Here is a 12,253-nt window from a genome sequence, read left to right as displayed (position 1 = left end):
AAAATTAAATATATGCCAACCCTGTCATACAGCAATTTCAATCCGAGGTACTTACTCTCTCCTCCACCCTGAAAAGGAAATATATATCAATGAACTACTTGTACAAGAATATTCATTGAAGCTTTATTAATGATAACCTAAATCTAAAAATAGAGTAGGCATTTATCAATAAGATAATGATAAACAATCCAGTATATTAACTTAATACAATTAATTACTCAGCAATGAAAATAAATTAGTAATCCACAGAATATAGATAAATATCAAAAATATTATGTTGAGTAAAATCAACATTATACCAAAGAATATCTACTGTATGACACCATTTACACAAAGCTCTACAATAGGCTAGACAAGTCTATGTTGAAATAAACCAAAATAAGAGTTTCCTCTGAAGACATGAAGGTAGGAATTGCTGGAAAGGGATATGATGAAACTGTCTGGATTTCAAGAAGGAATTTGTTTATATAGTTGTATGCATCTGCCAAAAGTCAATGATGCCCTTATAACTTGTGCATTTCATTGTATATAAATTTTGCACCAAGAAAAATGAACTGTAAACTACACACATGATAATGTGTTTAGATATGTAGAGTACTGATGTCTGAAACTTGATTAGAAGTGCATCAAAAATAAAAATAGATTAATTAATGAATGGATAGGAAGGTAAGTACATGGATAGCTATATAATAATACAAATATAGCAAACATAAATTGCAAAATTTAGGGAGCATGTATATGGGTTTTCATGGTCAATTCTTCCAAAATTTTTGCAGATTTAAATGTTTTATTATAAAATGTTGATAAAGACTCCATAAAATAAAAAGGAGTTTAAAAATGGGTGAATAAAAAAATTAAAACTTAAAAAAAAAATCAACTTGAATTGGCAGAATAAAACCAAATATAAGATTCAAAACATCACAAGTACAGTGATAGAAGTTTCTGTTTTAGAGAATCAGACTTTACTGCTGTAAAGCCTCAATCTGGACTAGAACCCAAGACAAACACCAGTCAGCCTGAAGCTGCTGTGGTGGGGTTTGGGATGAAACACCCACATTAAATATCTTCTTTGTTGGAGCTTGGACTGTCTATCCATCTCCCTCAGCCAACACTAAAAACCAGCAGACAATCATAGACGGCTTTGCTTTTGCTGAATTCTTAGTGAAAACAATTCTAGTCAGAAAGAAAAATACATCTCCGCCCTATTAGGCTTCTTCCCAGCCCCTAACTAGAAGAATTTGGCTGCTGTACAGGGAGAACAGCACTGTGTTTTGAGAGCGCCTGACTGAATGGAAAGACCCCTCTGCCTTTCAACTGCTGCTGCTGCTACCTGCAGAGTTAGAGTAAAATGGAGACAAATGACTACTTTCCAAGAAATAAGAGAACTGCATGAACTACTAATCACCTGGGGAGACTCCCTGCCCTCTGGAACCCTGCTCACTTTGGCACATGTTGGTCTGTTGTTCATGCAGAGACTAAACTTACAGGCGAGGCCATCATCAGGTCTAAGACTTTAGCTATTGAAACAACAACCTAAGTCACCAAATTCCATTCTCTCTCCTACAAATGAAAAGGAAAAAAAAAAGTTAACAGCTTTATCTGCTTGCTGAATTCAACTGCTCCTTGTGGTCAGAGAAGCATATACTCTGGAGCACAATTATTTTGCTACACAATAGACAAATGGCTCAGGAACATTCACAGAAGTATTTGCAAAACAAACAACAAACAAAAACTTCTCTGAGAGTAATAACTCAATTTCACTTTTTTGAAAAACTCTAAATGTGCCTAATCAAGTAACCAGCTATGAGAGAAGAGTAATAAAGCTTAATAAAGACTCCAAAAATCTTGAATTTAAGACTTGGTTCTCATGTTTCCTGTTTTGTTATTTTAAGTAGGCCATTTCTACTGATGTCAGTTGTTGTTGTTTTTTAAATCTCATTTTGCAAATTTAATGTCTGTAGCATTTGGAATATTAAACTTGTAAGTAACAAATAACCAACTCAAACTGGCTTAAACAGCAAAAGCAATTCATTAGCTCTTAGTACTGAAAAGTCATCCGGCAGGATTTCATCCTGTAGTTCAGATTATAGGAAGAGGCCTCTCTCTCTCTCTCTCTCTCTCTCTCTCTCTCTCTCTCTCTCTCTCTCTCTCTCTCTCTCTCTTGCTGTATGCATGTCTATTCTTCTCGGTATAGGCTTCTTTCTCAGCAGCTTTTGCTTTCTTGATCCAACCTAGTTGTCAACAAAGGAATGGAATGAAAGAAAGGAAAATGGCAATAATAACCACCACAGTTACTATGGTAATGACACAATTGGGAAATCAAAAATAAAACATGTAGCTACTGCAATACCAAACATGCTCCCCTCCTGGAATGCCCCATTTCTTTAATCACATCTGTCGTGGAGGCAGACATCACAGGACCTGCCACCCCTCTTCAGGTTTACCCAGCTAGCATCCTAGGCCTGAAACATTCACCTATATAGAAGCTGGGTATCCTGTGAAGTTGTATTGCTTAAGCATGTGGATCACATGATCCTTGCCAGCCCTGTGAGTAATATGACCTCACTGCCATTGACGGAAAGGAACCAATCTTCACAGGAGGAGAAGGATGGGGGCAGCCCATCACCTTGCATAGGCTATTGGGAGGGAAGCACTAGTCATGGGAGACCAGCGCACATACACACTGACCTTGCTGCATTTCTTCTCCTTTCTGTGAATAAAGCACTGTTCCAATACATGCTATGTGTTGAATCATCCTGGACTCCCAACCCATAGAAGATACTGGTCTCATTTGGGAACAATATCTGTGGGTCAAGGTCTGTGGGCTCCTGGTCTGGGGATTGACATTGCTATGATCGTGGCCATCCTCCATGAGGTGGAATCCTCCCTTGGGATTGGTAGCTAGATCTTCCTGCTTGATATAGCCAATTTGGAAAAGCACCTTTTCAGATAGTTCAGAAGAGGAAAACAGCTCTTTTCCTGCAACTCTCAGCAAATATCTACACAGCTGTCATTGTCCCCAAATGAGACCAGTACCTGAATCAAGCAGTCAGAGGAGCCACAGGAATAGAGCTTTTTAGTCACCCTTGCAGCTGGTGTTAGAATCAATTTCCCTCAGATCATATTGACTGAATGTCAGGAAGAGAAATTCAGCACAAAAAATTGAAGTATCATTACTAAGAAGAAGGAGAAACAGATGCTAGTGGTCTCAAAAGGCTACTAGGTTGGTGCAAACGTAATTGCAGTTTAAAAGGTTAAAAATAATTGCAAAAACGGCAATTACTTTTGCACCAACCTAATAATATCTACGACAAAGCCAAATGATGGTGAAGATCATGAGATAATATATTTGAACACATTTTATAAACTTAAAACTACATATGTTTAAAAGTAACGTGTCACCCAAACTAAAACAATATAAGGACCAGACACAAGAATTTAAAGAATCTGTAAACAACACTTTTCCAGAAGCACAGAACTTTCAAGTGTTTAAAAACAACAGGGAAATCAAAAGAAACTATTCAAATGAATGGGTGTGCTAAACAAGTCTTGCTGCAGCACAAAAACAATGGTCTAAGATTCCATTCTTCTTTTTCCAATTAATCATGAAAATATGTGCGGCAATTAGAGTACTTTAGAGTGAATTGATTATCTTTGATCTACTTTAAGAGTGTTTTGCAGTTATTTGATGTTTAAAAAGCGGTTGAGGTTTAGGTTGTAACTGGTTTTCTGCTAACATACATAAGTTATGACACTTACATAGATTGGAATATTATTTCAACAGTAAGAAGCATATTTCAAAAAAATATTTCATTGAACTTAAAAATTACAATAACATAAGAAAGAAAAGAAAAGCATCCTCCAAGGATAACACTGTTTTAATTCTATAAGATTTTGTGAAATTTTCAAGGATGTTTTTGTAGTTAAAAAAAAATATATTTTCTATACTTATATCAGACAAAACAGACTTTAAAACAAAGGTTATAATAAGAGACAAAGAACCCAGCAATTGCACTTCTGGGTATTTATCCAAAGAAACCCAAAACACTAATTTGAAAAGACATATGAATCCCTATGTTCATTGTAGCATTATTTACAACAGCCATGATATGGAAGAAATGTAACTGTCCATCAATAGACAATTGGATAAAGAAGATATGGTACAGCTATACAATGGAATATTACTTGGCCATAAAAAGGAATAAAATCTTACCATTTGAAGGTATTATGCTAAGTAAAATAAGTCAGGCAGAGAAAAACAAATACCATGTGATTTCACTTATAGGTGGAATCTAAAAAACAAAATAAACAAACAAAACAGAAACTCATAGATACAGACAACATTTTGATGGTGGGCAGACTTGATGGGGGGTTGGGACAATGTGTGAGAAAGGGATTACAATGTGCAAATTCCCAGTTATACAAGGAGTCATGATATGTAAGTGTGGCATAAAGACCAGTACCCGAATCAGCATAGGGAATATAGTCAATAATATAATAACTATGTGTCAGATGGGTACTAGATTTATTGGCGTGATCACTTTATAAGTAATATAAATGTCTAATCACTATGTTGTACACCTGAAACTAATATAATATTGTATGTCAACTGTTATTGAAAAATTTTTAAAAAGTAAAAAATACATTAAACATGTTTATGGCTAATTATGGGGCCTGTACTATAATTGAGTATTTCTTATATTTTTCTGTATTTTATAAACTTTCTATAATAAGTTTGTTTTAGCATTATAATGATAAAATGAAATGTCTTACTTAAAAGAATTAAAATAATAAAATTATCTCATATAAAGTTAGCACAAAATGTTATTTTCTAAGCACATTCTCTCCCTTTTCTGAAAGAGAATTCAGTTCCACATCTACAGTATGGTTTGATGGCGGGGATGGAGGCAGTACTGTAACTCAGAAATACAAGTATCAGCAAGATTGTCCCTTTCCATGTCCCCATCCTTTTGGTGTTTCTCACTTAGCCAAGAACAAATGTCTTGTCTTAGTTGGCATTTGCCTTTCAAAGTCTGTAACAAATGGAATTTCCAAATTGGATCTCCCTTCTGTCATCCACAACTACATATGCTTTCTGCATATGACCTGTGATTTTTCTTTCATGTAATATTAACAGGAAGAAAAAATAGTGAGTCAATAAAAGCATTAACTGACTAGGTATGTCAAATAACTCTGTGCTACAGAAGACTTTACATTTCCTGAATTCAGCATTTAAATATTTTTCCTGTGAAATCCTCAAATGAAGGCTGTGTGTCTTAAAGTTAGGAATCGCACCGCCTTTATTCCTGTAAGCAATGTTAGCACCCGCATTCTAATACCGGAGGCAGTCACTAGTTACTTGTTGAGGTGACAAGCTCGTGTGGACTGATGAAAAATGAATCTCAATGTAAGTGGCTGAGATGTGTTTCGAGAAGATAAGTTTGTTTGTTTGATTATGCTATTTAGTATGCATTATAAAATATTTATTTTATAAAAGTTTAGCATGTAATTACATGAAAATTGGCAACACAAATTTTTAGCTTATGATGATATGTTATGGAAGTAGGCTTTTTGTGCAATGACACATATGACAGTTCTTCCCTCCCCATTCAAAGATGACTCTATATCAAACACATAATACAAAATTATGAAGAAACATGACAGTAGGACACATGTACGAAAGGTATCTAATGAGATGTCTAAAATAGAGTGGCAGACAATTCATATCTGTTCTCCCCATCCTTATAATATCGAGAGTCACTTCCCTTGATCCAGTAAATAGCTGCATTAGAATGCAATTGAACTTGACAAATAGACCAGATGCTCAATGAATAGTCTCTTGCATATAGTGGTAACTTCATAAATATTTCCTAAATTCAGTTAAAGCCAAAACCTTATGATCTATACTAATTGCAAGAATGACTCCAATTTCTGTGACTGAGCTTGAATTACTGCTTTCTGAAAACTTTGCACTGCAAGTTATTCTTTTCAATCCCTTTCAAAGATGTGGCATAATATACGAAAGTATGAGGATTTCTGATACAGAAGAAAAAGAGACAAAGAGTAAAACAGGCTCCTCCTGAAGATTCATAGGATGTCACGGTGATGGTTTCATCACTTGTTTTCCACTAGCTGGCTGTGTTCAAGGCAGACACAGACCTTCAGTTGGCTGCATACTCTGCTAACACCCAAAGCGAAGCCTGTCCTGACTTCAGAGCTGCTCTTGTACTTATGAGCCTGAGTGACATCGTTCTGATAAATGCTGCTAAGGCAGAGTGGCACATCTTTTGTAGCAGGCTTTGGGGAACCTGTGAAACAGTCATGGCTTTATCCAGCGCTTTGCCACCCAACTTTAATATTCTTTTGCTTAAGACCCAGGATCCCTCCATCTTTCCCTTTGTCTTTACAAGGGGTCAATTTTCTGTGTTAAAGAGCCAGTCAGCACTCTTTTGACTTAATATAGAATAAGATGAAATACATAAGGAAAACAGAGTTTGTCCTTGTGGGCCGTATAGTTTCAGAAGGGCTACTACAAAGACATACCAACAGCCTTGCTGTGAATATCATTGCACACGTATCATGCACAACATACTCAAAGGTATATCCCCAGAAGTAGACATGTTGGATTATATCTTATGAGTATTGTCAATTGAACTAGATCTGAAGTCCTTTCAACAGTTTATGCATTATTTTCTGTATATGAGACTTCCCGTTCTACATATCCCACCAATACCTGCTCACGTCCTTTTCTCCACATCCTAAATAACACTTGGAGTGTTAGACATTGTAGTTTTGCCAACATGGTAGATGTGAAATTGTATCTCTTTGTAACTTTATTAGTAGGTATTCTCTTGGTTGCAATTAGGTTGAGCACCATTTGTATGTTTATTATGCTTCTTAATTTCCTCTTTTATGAAGCACCTGGACAAGTTATTTTCCCATTTTCTATTGGGTTTCTCAAGTTAAAAAAAAAAAGAATTTTTAATGTATGCTTATTATGTATATGATTTATAATGATTCATATATATCAATTGCACCATTTTAAACCAACTTTATAAGCCATTGTTCAACTCTCCCAATACAAGTGCATTATAAGACTACCTTTAAGTCAATCCCCGTGATGCAGTGATTGAGTTTTTTGAATATCCTCTCCAGGCCTATCTTCTTTTTCTCCTTGATAGTCTTCTACCATTACCCACCTATTCTGATCAACAACGTCCACTTACAAATCACTTTGGGTGAGGAACAATTTTACTAGACATCATAAAAGTCACAGAATGTCAGAACTAGAAAGGAACCTAGACCCAGCCTCCTCTTTTGATACAGAAGAACCCTGAAACCTTGGGTGTGTATGTGTGTCGGAGGAGGGGGAGCGGATGGTGTTCAGCGAGTTGCCTCAGGTGGCAAAGTTAGTTGTGGTCAGAGGCAGGATAGCACAAGTTTGTTGTTGTTTTAAATCTCATGTCTCTTCATGAAATAAAATGTTATTTTCTTATTTATGGTAGCAGAATATTAGAGAGAAAGAGGATATCGACAGAGAGAGAGAGAGAGAGAGAGAGAGAGAGCGATAGAGAGAGAGATAGAGAGAGAGAGAGAGAGAGAGAGAGAGAGAGAGAGAGAGAGAGAGAGAATAGTTCAGAAGAGAGGGGAAGCACGCATTTCTATCTACCATGTGGCAGTGTGCCCACAAGTCTCCCAATGGGCACAATATGTCCTGAAAAATATCATTACTACTTCCAAGAAAAGAGGAAAGGACTCAACTAAAACTTGACTAAATTCCCATTAATGGTATTTTTTTTTTCTGGTTTTCAACCCACAAACCAAATCCAAATAATCTCTTTATGACTTTGTGTGGTTAAAGCTGAAATCACCCTGACTTTGTGGTGTATCTGCCCTGATATTCAGCCCTCCACAAGGCACCGAGGAATAATGGGGATGGGGAAAGGGGGGAGGTGCTAGAGAGTTCCATTTATGCTTCTCACCTCACAGTACAGCCTTGCTGTATCATCGTTAACGCCTCTCAGAAGTACAGCTTTATTTGGAAAGGGCGCTGGCACATTTGCTAACTAGAGAGAGAACACTCCTTGAACACTAGTGTAATTTTAGAATATCCCCAAAATATTCACTCCTCCATAGAGTTCTACCCTTCTATGTCCTATAAAGCCACATGTTTCTGTCCCTGGAACATTCTTGACTTTTATCATCTGAGGTAAAACTAAAAGCAAACCCCAAGCAGCAGAGGAAATTCAGTTCTTGCGATAGAGAAAATTTTTTTTTCTGCCTCAGAGTCGTTCCTAAGTTTTTGCAGAAATATATAATGCCATTTTTAAAAAAGGACAGAAATGAACTATTTGGTGATTAATGGTGACTGCTGTAATAGCAGAGTCCTAAACGCTCTTCTGAAGGTAAGCCAATCTGGTGAACTGGGGGGGCAACAACTTCCTGAAAACACATACGTTAACTATTTCTTAATACAATTATAATTATGTGCCAGACTCTGTTATTTTTTATAGAGAGAACAATTATAGTATAAAGTTATTATACACATATATAACACATATATGTATATAAATTAATCTTCATACTAACACTATGAAGTATATATTATCATAATTTTACAGCTCAGGAAATAAGCCACAGAGAAATTAATAAATTGCCCAAGGTCACAGAACAAATAAATTGCAAACTGACTCCACGGTCCATGCTGCTGGTCACTTCTCTATAATTCCTCTCTAGTAGGAAATGAAAGGAAAGTATATGGTCTTTAAAATGATAAAATTTGGCTTGGGGACAATTTGGGAAAACAATGTTGCACTTGTATAGTAGTCAAAAGAAATGTCCAACTTTTCTTTTGGGAGCAAAGTTTTTAAGTAAGTGAGTACCTTAAAAAAAGAAGGAATAAAAAGTTTTCATACTCTGTTACCAGAAATGCAACACATTTGCCATCTAGGTACTAATAGACTACATTTGAAGTCAGAAGATGAGGATTTAAACTCTGACACTAACTCTAGTCTGAGTCAAGTTAATGGTTTGAGGTACTCAATTCTAGTTCACAAAGTAAAAGCTTGCCTGAATTTGAAACTGTTTGTTGAGTGCCTTTTGTGCATAAGGCACTCACCATGTGTGGAGAAGCATATTACCGTGCTTACCCCAACATAAGACCTAACCGGAAAATAAGCCCTAGCATGACTTTTCAGGATGACATCCCCTGAACATAATCCCTAATGCGTCTTTTGGAGCAAACCTGAGTATAATACCCAGTCTTATTTTTGGGGAAACACAGTAGACACAAGCAGGCAACTTGCCGAAAATGGAATAAGAAGCCAGTTAGTTAATAAACTGTAACCTCTTTAAGGACGAATAATTTTCAGTCAGTTCAGCCTGCTATAACAAAGTACCAATGACAGGGTAGCTAACACACAACACACACACACACACACACACACACACACACACACACACACACACACACGCTATTTCCCACAGTTCTGGAGGCTGGAAGACCATTCACATGGCACTAACAGGTTAAGTGTTTGGTAGACAGTTGTGTTATTGTGGCCACACATGGAAAAGGGTGAGAAGCTCCTGGGATCCCTGGAAGGGATACTAAACCCATTCAGGAGGGCTCTACTCTCACTGTCTGCTCACCTCCCAAACGTTCCACATCCTAATGCTACGAAGTACATTGGAGGGTAAGATTTTCTTTTCTTCCCCTGCCCAGCTTTGTTGAGGTATAATTGACAAATAAAATGTTGATACGTTTAAAGTTACAATGTGATGATTTGATATCCATACACATAATTAAAGGATCCCCACATTGAATTAATTAACACAGCCTCAACTTTTTTTTTTTTTTGTCAGAACACTTAAGTTCTACTCTCTTAGCAATTTTCAATTATACACTATAGTATTATCAAGTCTAGTCACCATGCTGTACATTAGATCCTCAGACCTCTTTCATCTTGTAGCTGAAAGTTTGTGCTTTTCTACTAACTTCTTCCCATCCTGCTCCCCTAGGCAACAACCATTCTACTCTGTTTCTGTGAGTTCAATTTTTTAAAATAGATTCCACATATAAGTGATAGCATGCAGTATTTGTCTTTCTCTTTCTGGCTTATTTCACTTCACATAATACCCTCCAGGCTTATCCATGTTGTTGCACATGGCAGATTTCTGTTTTTTTGTTTTTTCTCAATTTTTAGACTGAATAATATTCCATTAAGTTAAATACATGTTTTTTTGATTGATGAATCTAAGCAATATTCATTTGAAGTTATTTTTGATACGTATGGACTTACTATTAAGATTTTTGTCCATTGTTTTCTGGCTTGTTATAGTTCCTTTATTCTTTCCTTCCTCTCTTGTTCTACTCTTTTGTGATTTAAGGAATTATTCTAGTGTTATATTTTCTCTTTTTTTTTAAGTTTCTTTTCCTTTATCTTTTGTGTATCTACTGTAGGCTTCTGTTTTGTAGTCACCGTGAGGCTTACATAAAATATCTTATAGTTACTTGTATTCCATTTTAAGCTGATGAGAACTTATTTTCAAATGCATATAAAAGTTCTCATTTTTACACTCCTACGTCCACATTTTGTTTTCGGTGTCACAATTTATACCTTCTACATTGTGTATCCATTAACAAATTATTATAGTTATAGTTATTTTTCAGTACTTTTGTCTTTTAACCTTTATACTAGAGTTATAAGTGATTTAGCCACCACCATTACAATATTCGAGTATTCTGAATCTAACTATATATTTACCTGTACTAATACATTTTATACTTTCATATGCTTTCCTCCTCCTAATTAGCATCCATTTACTTCAACCTGAAGAACTCCCTGAACATTTCCTGTGAGGTTTGTCTACTGATGATAAACTCTTTCAGCTTTTGCTTATCTAGGAAATTATTTATCTCTCCTTCAACCTGAAGAACAACTTCGCCTAGTAAAGAATTCTTGGTCAGCTGCCGCTGGAAACTTTGTGATTCTACAAGCCATCTTTTTTGTTCGTAGTGGCTCCCAGCAGTTGAGGGTGTGCCAAGACCAACTGGCTCCCAGAGCTATGTGATGTGGGAGCCAGTCCTAGGGTAGCATCTCTAACAGTTGGGGTGCTGGATGTGTGGCATGCTCCTTCCAGGAAGAAGCTGGAGACTTGGTTTTACTGTTGGAGAGAGCCAGAGGGAGACGGCAGGGGAAGTGTCATCAGCTCTCTCTGCCTGTGGGAATAAGTCCAGTCAGCAGCTGGATGTGTGCTAATTAGAAGCTGGACCCTCAGGGAGCAGCCAGTAAAGTATACAGTCATACTTCTTCTGGAAAAATCTAGGGGATGGTCATTTTTGTCTGGGAGAGGGGTTGTGGGGAAGGTGGTTGCGAGGGGAAAGGGGACAGTTGTGAGGAATAGTCACAGGCACCTGTTCAATAGTTGCTTCTCTGTTTGCTATCGTCCATAGTCATGGGACTCATGAACACAAGCCCCAGTTGGTTCTCAGAGCAAGGTGATTGGGGGTCTGTCTCTTGGGTGACAGCTTTAAAATTTGGGGCACTATGTGTGGCTCAAACCCTTCACTCTTTAGAGAGAAGATGAGAATTGGGGCTCTCTCCACATTGTATGGAGCTGTATTGAGGGTGGGGTCTATGATAAGAGTATGTCTAAGCTTCTTCTACCCATTTCAATGTCAATATTTTCTCAAACTAAATGTATAGGAGTTACTCATCTAGTTTCTGGATTTTTCTTAGAGGAAATTCAATCATGTGCAGTTGTATATTTGGTGTGTTTGGGGGAGAAAGAAAATTCAAGAATCTCCTGTGTCATCATCTTGGTGACATCCCTGGCTTTAGGATTTCAACATATGAACTTGGGGAAGACATAAATAGTCAGTCCATTGCAAATACCTCTTCTCAGTGCTAAGTTAACTTTGCTAGTTTGTCCTTAAAGCCATGCAAGACTATTGTTTTATTTGGAAAGCATATTGGTAGCCACATGTGCATAATAGGAGAAGCACATATTTGGATGGAAACTTAGTTCTGTTTTTAAAAGTCCAACACTAATTACAACCCCTCTCGTGGGTTGTGGTTATTTTCCTCCTTACTTACTGGCTCCATCACTTTAATCATCCTAGTACATGTCATTATTTTGTGCATAAAGATCAATGAGGCTTGAAGGGGTGACTGGTGGAGATTCCTCTCTTAAAGGACTCTGCTTTTCTCCAGGCATGGCAGCTTGAATATACAGAATGTGTCTACAGGGCATT

Source organism: Rhinolophus sinicus, chromosome 3 (assembly GCF_057876585.1).
Source record: "Rhinolophus sinicus isolate RSI-liver-muscle chromosome 3, RSI-T2T, whole genome shotgun sequence".
In the NCBI taxonomy this organism is placed as follows: domain Eukaryota; kingdom Metazoa; phylum Chordata; class Mammalia; order Chiroptera; family Rhinolophidae; genus Rhinolophus; species Rhinolophus sinicus.
The sequence above is the reverse complement of the archived record's forward strand: the minus strand, read 5'-3'. Positions refer to the sequence as shown.